Here is a 10,824-nt window from a genome sequence, read left to right as displayed (position 1 = left end):
TCCTCAATGGCGTACAAATACCTCTGCCAATGATATGACTTATCCTCGTAAACGAAGAATTTATTATCTTTATATACATTGGATGGGTAGGTCCATGGAGGCTTCCATGTAGTTCCGCCATCTTGAAAAACTATAATAGCAGAGAGGGACAAAAAGTACTAGGCCAACGCGTTTCCACAATGTGTTTCGTGCTCTCCTATGTATCATTTCCTCTGGGGTGAAGAGGCGATAGCACGGCTGCCCAGCATTGCACTGACAATTACAGCTGAAAACAAAACAATATCACTTTGTTGAATATAGGAGCTGGCTACGGCAAAGAATCATCATACACACCCACATGACATCCTCAGCTAAGCTGGTGTTTTGTTTACATTTTGTCAAAGCAAAATATGCTATACCTGTGACATAAACAACTCATGAAAACCACTATTTTTGTAGAGAAGGTTTGTTACTGACTCACCTGAACTTTGAGGCATTTTCCTACTCAACCTGATCAAATTCAATGTCCGCAGTGAAAACTTTGTATTCGTCCATGGCGGCATTTTCCATAACGGAGTCGAGGAGATCCACACATTGATCGAATTCATCATCTTCCAGGGCATCCTCCTTTGCCAAGCCGGTCTCTGGACATTCTGTACCATCTTCCCAATCATTTGCGAAAAAATCATTTACTATGTTTGTTAAATTATTGCTGTCATTAAATCTCAGAATCCATGGCTTGCACCGTAACCATTGCGGATTGTGTACACTGTGCACGCGGAGAAGTCGCCAGCCAATCAGAGGTGCTGTAGCAGGCCGTTGCTAAGAAGACAACAGTTTTGTTTACACGAGAAGGGTTTGTTTTAACGCTCTCTATTGGAAATTATAAGAAAAATCGATAATTTTGACCCATACAATGTATTGTTGGCTATTGCCACAAATATACCCGTGCAACTTACGACTGGATTTGTGATCCAGGGTCACAAATAGGTTGTCAATTTCATGGTTGCAATTACGAATATAGTTATGTTTTTACTTGTGTGCAGTCAGTATGTGTAGGTTGATTGTAGATATAATTAGAGTATTATATTTTATAGCCTTGTATTTCAATTTTCAAACTTAAATAAAATATAAAAAGTGACAAATTTCAAACACTATTCAGCCACAGTTACTGTACAATTCCACGTAGCCGTAAGGTTCCATAGTCGGCTCGATAAATGTTGTATGCGTTCTGAAGAGAATACACGTTTAAGTCCAGGATGCTCAGTCATACATGGGAGTCACCTTTATTGCCATAAAATTCGTAACATGAATGCATGTCATAGCAGCAAGATGACAGCGAGATCAGTTATAACCGTAAGTTAACCAAGCTATACCTGTTCAACTTCCATTCAGCATATTGTTGCTGTCGGGCGGAAACCTCGTATGTCTAAATTTTGTCAGTTTCATATTTTTTTCACAAATCGATGCTATTGGTCAGTCCCCACGTGGTTCTGTTATTTTTTACAAATTATTAACCAATCTAAAGTGTTGAAAATAGCTTGAGAGCAAATCTCTAAACTCCATTGGACACTTCAATTGTCTGAGAATCCTCGTAACTCCACCTCTTCTTCACTCCGGTGGGATCCTCCGCGGCATTTTGTCTCCTTTGCATATTTGCTCACTTGCACATTCGTCTCACCTTTGCATAACTCTGTCTGTTTTTTAGACAATAACAAGTTAAATAGTTAGGTTAGATACATTTGAGTAGGCCTGTTTTGTTAAAAATGCAGAAGGAAGCCTGTGAGCCACGAAGGTAAGTTTGCGTGCAGATTAGGCTAATTTCCGCGTATTAGACAGCCTAGTCACCTCATCGTTTTTTTGTTCTGCTTCACTTATAGCTCTTAAACCTTTAAAATGGAGTTTAGGAAGATGTACTGTATGTAACCACTATTTGGTTAAATATTCTCTTGTCAAAAGGCTCAATGCGACCGCTGACTTTGTTTGCATGCAGATTAATTTCCGCCTGTTTTAGACAGCCTAGTGTTAGGGGTGAACAGTTTAGGACCCATGGACCAGATGTTTTTAAAGAAGACCCGAAGTCAGAATTATAAAAAATTGAAGAAAAGTTTTACTGAAGATAGTTTGCAGTTTCATCAGCAGAAGTTCAGCTTCAAGACTCACACAGGAGTGCGTAGGCCGCCCAGCTTACAGTTACACAGATCACAGCAGTTATACCATTTCCAAGGTCTAAGCTACGTCATTGCTTACAGGTTGAATGATTCTGATTGGCTAAGAAATTGATAAACATAATAATTTTCCACACATATACAGATAGACAGAAGCATATCTCCATAGATTATGCCGCTGACACTCGGACCCTGGAGTTAGGCACGTCGTGACCTTCCAGGTCGCAATTTTGGGTTGCTGGGTGCCAGCATGTCCCGAACAACAACTCAATCTCCAACAATGCCAGTGGTTCCTTAACCTGGAAGCAAGAAGACTAATACACACACCCGACACACAGCTTTTCCAAGGTTGGATTTGGCCAGGCTCTAACTATAAACAGGAGTCTCGTCTCAAAACATCAAGATAACAAGTTCTTTCTCTCAGGATAGGACACTTTAGTCTAAATGGAAAATATAGGCTTTAACAAAGAAATGGTCCCTTAAACTATTAGCTTCAATGACCCCTTTATGTTTTAACACGTTGAAGACCTTTCTCAAACACAAAACCAGTCCCTATTTCATTTCTGGAAGCCGGGAGAAATAGGCAAGCACTGTTACTGCATTCAGATATCAAATACAGACATTAAAGAATACATGAAAAATACATGATTTCTGTAATCACACTGGTAACTTCTATAACAAAGTAAAATCTCCAGAGAAGTCATTCAACTCATTTGATATTTAGAAGCAAAAATATTGATTAATTCCTTGAATATAATCAATCATTATATATACATTGAAGCAGCAGTGGATTCCAATCCACGTCCTTCACTAGTATTTTGGTATTGCATCACTCATATCTCTTAAACGTTTAAAATAGAGTTCAGGAAGATGTCTGTAACCACAGTCATTAGATTTGAATAGCTCTTAAAGGATTAGTTCATCCCAAAATGAAAATTTCCTAATAATTTACTCACCCCAATGCCATCCACGATATCCATGTCTTTCTTTCCTCAGTGGAAGAGAAATTATGTTTTTTTTGAGGAAAACATTTCTGGATTTTTCATCTAACAATGTATTCCATTGGTTACCAACTATTTTAAGTCCAAATCAATGCAGTTTCAAAAGTCTTTGAAGTGTTTAAACGGGCTGTACGTGATCACAGTTGAAGAAGAGGTTGTTATCTAGCGAAACGATAGGTCATTTAAAAAAAAAAAAGTATAATTTATAGACTTTTTACCTTCAATAGTTCGGATTGAGCTGGTCAACAAACGGAGAGGGAACAAGTCATCACGTTGAAAGGTCACGCTGGCGTCTGCGGAAGTACCGCCCCACTGTTTACAATGCGACTGTACGTAGATTATATACTGTCTATGGTACGTAGGAGGATAGTTCAAATAGTATTGTATGTTGAATGACATATTTATGTCTTTGTGTCATATTTGTTTAAAATGGTCCTGTCGTGTGCGTATCCTGGGTGTTTCAATATTTTGAGACCTAAACGTTTTTTTCCGCCTGAAAAAAGTTTGACATTTCACAGATTTCCTACATACAATCCAGGAGTGCATTTCCCGAAAGCATCGTTAGCCAACTATGTTCGCATGTTCCGTCGTTATCAGCATAGTTGAACGATTTGGTGTTTCCCGAAACCATTGTGGTCTCGAGCTGCGGTTAGAAGCATAGTTTCTAGTTTACATGAGATGTAGACTGAATAAATCCTTATCTTTAGCAAAATAAGCAAGCTGATATTCAGTGCAACACGTGTTATTTATTTAGAATACATACAAATGTCAATTTACGTCTTTTAGTTTGTCAAGAGATTTAAAGCACCATTTTTGAAGAGTGCGCATGTGCGAACGTGCTCTACTACGTAAGAACGAGCCAAATATTGAGTCTGGTAATAAAGCAAAATAGATTTAGACCAAATTAGAAATGGTCCTCAGATGCCATGTCTGTAACTTATATGACAAAATCTAGCGTTAATTTGATCTCAAACAGATTAATTAAAATAAGTTATTAGTCCACCATGTGCGAGACATCATAAACCAACGTGGTTGAACGATATTTTGCGACATACGGTTTCGGGAAACAGTCGTGACTAGCTAGTTGATTTCTCCAACGATGCATCGTACTATGGTAGTTAAGCAGCGAGCTATATAGTTGTACGGGAAACGCACCCCTGAGCGATTGAAACTGTGGTTGCTCGCGCTGAACCTACCTATCAACACCCCAGAACATTCGCTGAAAAATAATAGAGTTTGCAGTGCTCATTTTTTTGAAGACGATTTATTTTATTATATATATATATATATATATATAGATGCATTAATTGTATTCTACTGTTATTGCGTTTCATAATGTATGAATGTTAATTACAAATGTCTTCTTATTATTAAATACGTGTTAAATAGTAATGTTTCTTTTTGAACTCTTTAAAGAATCCATCTACTGAAAATCAGGAGGTCCTATCAACAGACAATGACGCAGAGCTAGACGTTCAGGGAGCAGGAGTGTTTTTGACTAATGTTCCACAGTCAACACCAGTAAAAAAACACTCTGGTCCAGGAACTAGCACAGATGATCAGTCTATTATACTTTGTTTAATGCTCAAAAGTCCAGAAACTGAGATAAAGCGGAAAAGCACCTCAACATCTGGGACATATTATGCCCGTCCTCCAATACGTTCCCACCAGTCTGTAAGTACCAATATTTGTGACCTGCTAAACCAATAGAATTATGCCAAGTTATGATCTTTGCGTTATCCAGCACAATTGTAATACATTCTTTTATGTTGTATTTACAAAACAATTGTACGTTATATTCATACATATGCCTAGTTATTAGTGATTTTATATTACAAATTTATATTCAGTTCTATTATAAACAAATATTTTTATCCATTTCATTTTATAGCTTACCATACATAATCAACCAGAACAGACTGAAGAGCAAAATGAAGAAGATTTGGACCTTGATGTTAGCATGCTTTCCATAGATCCTCCATCTGACAAAAAAGATCTTAGCTTTCAGCCACTATGTTCACCGTCAACTTCAGCCCCAAGTACAGAAGATGAGGAATGTGAAATGCACTGGAAACAAAAGAAATGGATTGTCAACGAGCCAAATGTCATGGAGCTTTTCAAAAGATGTCAAGAATGTGGCGCAATAATAACAAATACCACAAAAACAACAATAGGAAGTCTTCTCCGTGTTAATTGGGAATGTGAAAAGAAACGAGAGTGGATTTCCTGCAATGATGTAAGAGGGATGCCTTCTAATAACCTACTTGTTTCTGCGTGCACACTCTTCACTGGAGCAACATATACAGACATTGCCGATTGGGCCACTATGCTCAACCTTCAAATACCCATGAAAACCACTTATCACGAAATTTAGTCTTCTTACCTGATCCCGGTCATTAATGAACAATATCAAGAACAACAGAAATCAATAACTAATGACTTGCGTTGTCAAAATGAACTCAATAATCCAGTCCATTTGTTAGGGGACGGGAGGTCAGACAGGCAAGTAAATGTACAAATGTTTTTTATATTTTTTGTCTAATTTCTGAAAAATGTAAAATGAAAATAATTTGTACTTGTGCTTCTATCACCCCGGGATTTTCGGCAAAATACAACACCAGACAAGATTGTTCTCTTTGAATTGACACAGGTCAGTTTACATCATATAACTCTATATCCTGTATGTTAAAAAATTAAAAGTACCCTTAGTGAGTATACAGTTTTTTAAAGTGAAGTACATAGCTCTAAACATTACTGGCAGTTTTTGCATTTTTTGGCCTACTGGGAAATTATTTTATATACATTTTTTATTAATTTTTAATAAAGTATGTATGATACTTTTAACATCAATGACAATAAACGCCTTGTTTGTCTTGTATGGTATTAATTATCAGGTTACTGAAGCATCTAGTTCAGTGGCCATGGAGCCATTAGGTTTCAAGAGAGGTGTGAACAAACTGATCGAGCAAGGGATCCAAATAGATGTGCTGACCACAGACAGATCACCATCTATCCGGACGATAATGCATGTAGATTACCCCAACATACAGCATGAATTTGACATCTGGGATGTAGTCAAAGGTAACTGTCTCACAATAAACTAATAATCATATCTAATTATATAAAAATTGAATCATACAAAACGGAGCATATGGTAAAGCTCATTTATTCATAATATACAATGTTAGATTTGCATGGATTTGTGTGAAGTACAACTAACCTGTATGCACTACATTCTTTGTCACTGTTCAAGATTTAATAATATATCTTTTTCTTAGGACTTTCTAAAAAGTTACGCTCCATGTCAAGATATAAGGACAATCGAGAGCTGCAGCCATGGATACGAAGTATCTGCAACCATTTATGGTATTCCTCTGCAACTTGTGGAGATGACCCTGACGTAAGTTCTTTAAATTTTGAATACCTATTATAATAATAAAAACAGATACAAAAAAAAAAAACATAAGTTATGTTTAATGGGGACATTACGTAGACATAATTGCCTTTATACAGTACTATTGTTATATTTGAGTCCCTGAACCATAAATGGGTTACAGTCTGCATTTTTTGTTTTTAAAAACATCAATGATTAGTTACACTTTATTCTTTATAGGGACCTACATTTTGTTCTTAGTCATTAGGATTCACGGACCTCAAATATCAATCTTTCTACGCTTGAAGTTCATACATTATTATATTAATTACTTTATTTCCCGATGTTTTTATACCGAAATTGATCGTGAATTGGAAGTCCCTTCTTCATCACATTACAGGCGTGCACAGTTGATTGAAGAAGGTCATCCAAGAAAATGTGCACACAATGATCTTAGTCCTGAACAGCAACGACGGAAAAAATGGCTTGAAAAAGACTCCTTCCACACTCTAGAGAGTATTGTGTTGGGCAAAGGACTTTTAAAGGATTTGAGACAAATGGCTCTTTTCAAACACACCGGTAAGTTAGTTATACATACACAATAATGTTAGTTTAGGTGCACCTGATTAAATTTTTTTCAACATTTATTTATAGGAAAGCTAGAGGTGTTCCATTCTGTCTTATTGAAGTTCTGCTCAAAGAGCCTGCATTTTCATTATGCTTCCATGGCTGCAAGAACACAGCCATACTTGACCACAATGAAAATGTATGTCGTCATCAAGCCACAACCAACTCTGGTAAGTAGGATACAATACACACTGCTGAACACTGCTGGCAGCAGCGACGTCTGTGTCCGTACCATTCTAATCAATGACAGCGTAACCTCGTATCTCCCTGCTCCCAAGTCATAAATCTCGTATCTCTGATTAAACATGATTTTGGGGAAATGTTGTGTTAATGTTGGTATACAGCAGTATATGATAGCAATATAGGGTATAATACCAACTTTAACGATACAATGTTTAATAACTCAAAAAATATCCCGTTTTTTTTTTATTTCCTTAAAAATAATGGTTTTGGAGATATGAGGATTCCGCCCGACAGCGACGATATGTTCTCTGGCTCTGTAGGCATCTTACAACAATTCCCACACGAACACCTACAGCGAGTTATTGAGTTATCACGACGGAACATTCTAATCGATTACTTAAAGTTATCTCCATATTATCTACATTAAAACATCAACTAACCATTCTGAAACTCCCTGTTGCATTCTGTGTGTTGTCACTTCTTCTACAGCCTCTCCTTCACTGTCCGATTCCGGTTCATACATATACTGTACGGCTGAACAACACTACTTGTAGTTTCTGACATTTTCATAGTGTGAGAGTGTGATGTTTTGTTATTGCGGTCATGCTGGAGCATGAGACATAGAAGCTCCTCCCTCGTCTGAAAAGGGGGGCGGGAGCAGCAGCTCATTTGCATTTAAAGGGACACACTCTAAAACGGTGCGTTTTTGCTCAACCCCAAAAAGTGGGAATTTTAAAATGCTATAAAAAATTACCTGTGGGGTATTTTGAGCTAAAACTTCACATACACACTCTGGGGACATCAGATAATTGTTTTACATCTTGGAAAAGGGGGTATAATAGGTCCCCTTTAATCCCTAAATGTATTAACTGAAAACAATACACAATTCCCTATTAGAATTTATAAGGTTTTACAGCAATGAAATGTTTGAGTTTATCAGTTCTATGCTGATTTCAAGGTTATGGATCAAGCACATCTTCATTCCCAGGACTAAAAGTGAGAATTATATTAAAAATAAATGCAGAGGATGTACCTGTCACGCTCCAGCAACGTACCACTATAACGTCGACACGACGAATACAGAACAACAAAGTTACGTCACTGGAACGTTATTTGGCACGCCGCTACAACTAATATGGTCCTTTGCTGTTATGTCCTCGCAACATGCCAGTTTGGTCATTGAGAAATACTCATCACATTCTTGCACTATGTAACACTATAACGTGGCCACAACGATTATGGCAATCACAAAGTTACGTCATTGGAACGTTATCATTTTTATGTTATTATATTATATATGACATATAATTTTGCAACATCTTTGACCGCAGATCCTGAATCAGGAAAACACATTTTTTTCAGTTGCTTTTTTGAAAGAAAAATGAGTCTGACAGAAGTCTCAATAGCTTTCATGCATTTATTTCTAAATAAAAGCCTCATATTATAAAATCAAATAATTATGTTTGGTGTTGTTTCTTTGAGAGCAAACTCCACGACCCTTTTGGAAGCAACTCCATATTTTGTTCATCTCACACCATTTACTTGAATGTATTTGACATAAAAATAAAATGTTGCTCATTGTGACGACTTCTTACGACATATCTTCATGTGACTCAGAAGGCTTTTTTTATGTTTGAAACTCTTCTCACACTGAGTACAGTCGTACGGCTTCTCTCCAGTATGAACTCGCTCGTGTTCTTTCAGATTTCCAGACTGAGTGAAACTCTTGTCACAATATGAGCACTTGTAAGGTCTTTCTCCAGTATGAATTCTGTGATGCAGTTTCAGACATTCAGCTTTAGTAAAGCTCTTCCCACAGTCACAACACACATGATCTCTCACTTCATTGTGTGTTTTCTGGTGCAGTTTAAAACTGTCCATCCTTGAAAAACTCTTTCCACAGAGAGAACACACATAAGGCCTCTCATCTGAATGAACTATCAGGTGTTTTTTTAGTTGTGATGATGAAATAAAATCTTTACCACATTGATCACAGTTAAATGGCTTTTCTCCAGAGTGAATGTGCAGATGATAATGGAGACCTGATGATTGGAAAAAACTCTTTCCACATTGAGTGCATGTATACGGTTTCTGTCCAGTGTGAATTCTCATGTGTCTCTTAAGGTTTCCTTTCCGTGAGAAACTCTTTCCACACTGAGTGCAGGAGTGCATCTTTTTGGCTTTTTTTCTCTGAATTATAAAGTTACGATGTTCCTCCTCTTCATTCAGTTCTTGTCTTTGCTCTTTCACTCTCACCTGGTCTAAAATACACAGAAATACAGTTAGAATCAGTTCAAGTGAACCCTTATTTAATAGCAGAAAGCAACAGAGATCAGGTGTAAGATTATTTAAGTGGCAAAATTTTGTTCTGTCATTCACTTGTTTATACAGTTAAAATATGTTTGACAACTGGTACAAGGTTATGATCATTTAGATGCATTTCTCCATAATTTATCATCCATATACTGCTTATTAATTCACATCTACCAAAGCAGACAACATTGAAGAATCAAGAATGGACACCAACCTATTTGTTCCTCAGTATCTTCATGTTTTATTCTGGATGGTTCTGGATCTCTCATGTCTTCAATCTCCTCTTTAATAAACTCCATCTTTAACAGTCACACAGATTTCAGCTGCTACTCTTGGAGTTTGTCCTTCTCTTGTAGGATGATGGGAATATTCCCAGTATTTATTGGTGAATTGTTGTGGGAGGGGCTTCACTGCAGGTGTGAACTGTGATCACTGTGTTTTTATCCAATCTGCATTTAAAAAGTACAGAGCCATCATGTTAAACTGCTGCTGAAAAACCTCTTTGTCTCCAAAAGTTCCCTGTTTTCAGCTCATTCATTATGGTGATGTCTGAGATCTTCTGTAAATTGGCACATTAAGCTCATTTTATTGGTGTCAACAGGCTGAAACAAACTACAGCATCATCACCTTTAACTTCAGTTCTTGTCTTTGCTCTTTCACCTCCATCTGGTCTGAAACATATTAAAACATTAAGTTGTTAGAATGAGTTCAAGGAGGATAAATGTGAATTTTCAAGTGAACCCTGATTTAATAACAGAAAACAAGTGAGATCTGTTTATCAAATATATAATATTTTTGATGTACCAAAGGTTAGTTTTGTCAAATGTGTCTTGTAAATATATAGCAGATTTCACTTAAATGAACATCTGCAGTTTTATAGCCAGAGGACAGACAATAAACACACACGTCTTCAGATTCACTGTCTTTCAGCTGAAGGATGCATGAGAAAACAGTAACTGCAATTCATCTTACACATGGATATATGTAATTGAAAATGTTTAATGACAAAATATGGTTATGGTTACACTTCAATAGTTACAAAATAGATGTATGAGATTATGATAACTTATACCATTATTTTTACTCAACATATAAGTAAAACGTTACCTGAGAGAGAGAGAGAGAGAGAGAGAGAGAGAGAGAGAGAGAGAGTTTGTGTGTGTAGAGAGTAAGAGGAAAG

Source organism: Scardinius erythrophthalmus, assembly GCF_964197995.2.
Source record: "Scardinius erythrophthalmus genome assembly, chromosome: 7".
In the NCBI taxonomy this organism is placed as follows: Eukaryota; Metazoa; Chordata; class Actinopteri; order Cypriniformes; family Leuciscidae; genus Scardinius; species Scardinius erythrophthalmus.
The sequence above is the reverse complement of the archived record's forward strand: the minus strand, read 5'-3'. Positions refer to the sequence as shown.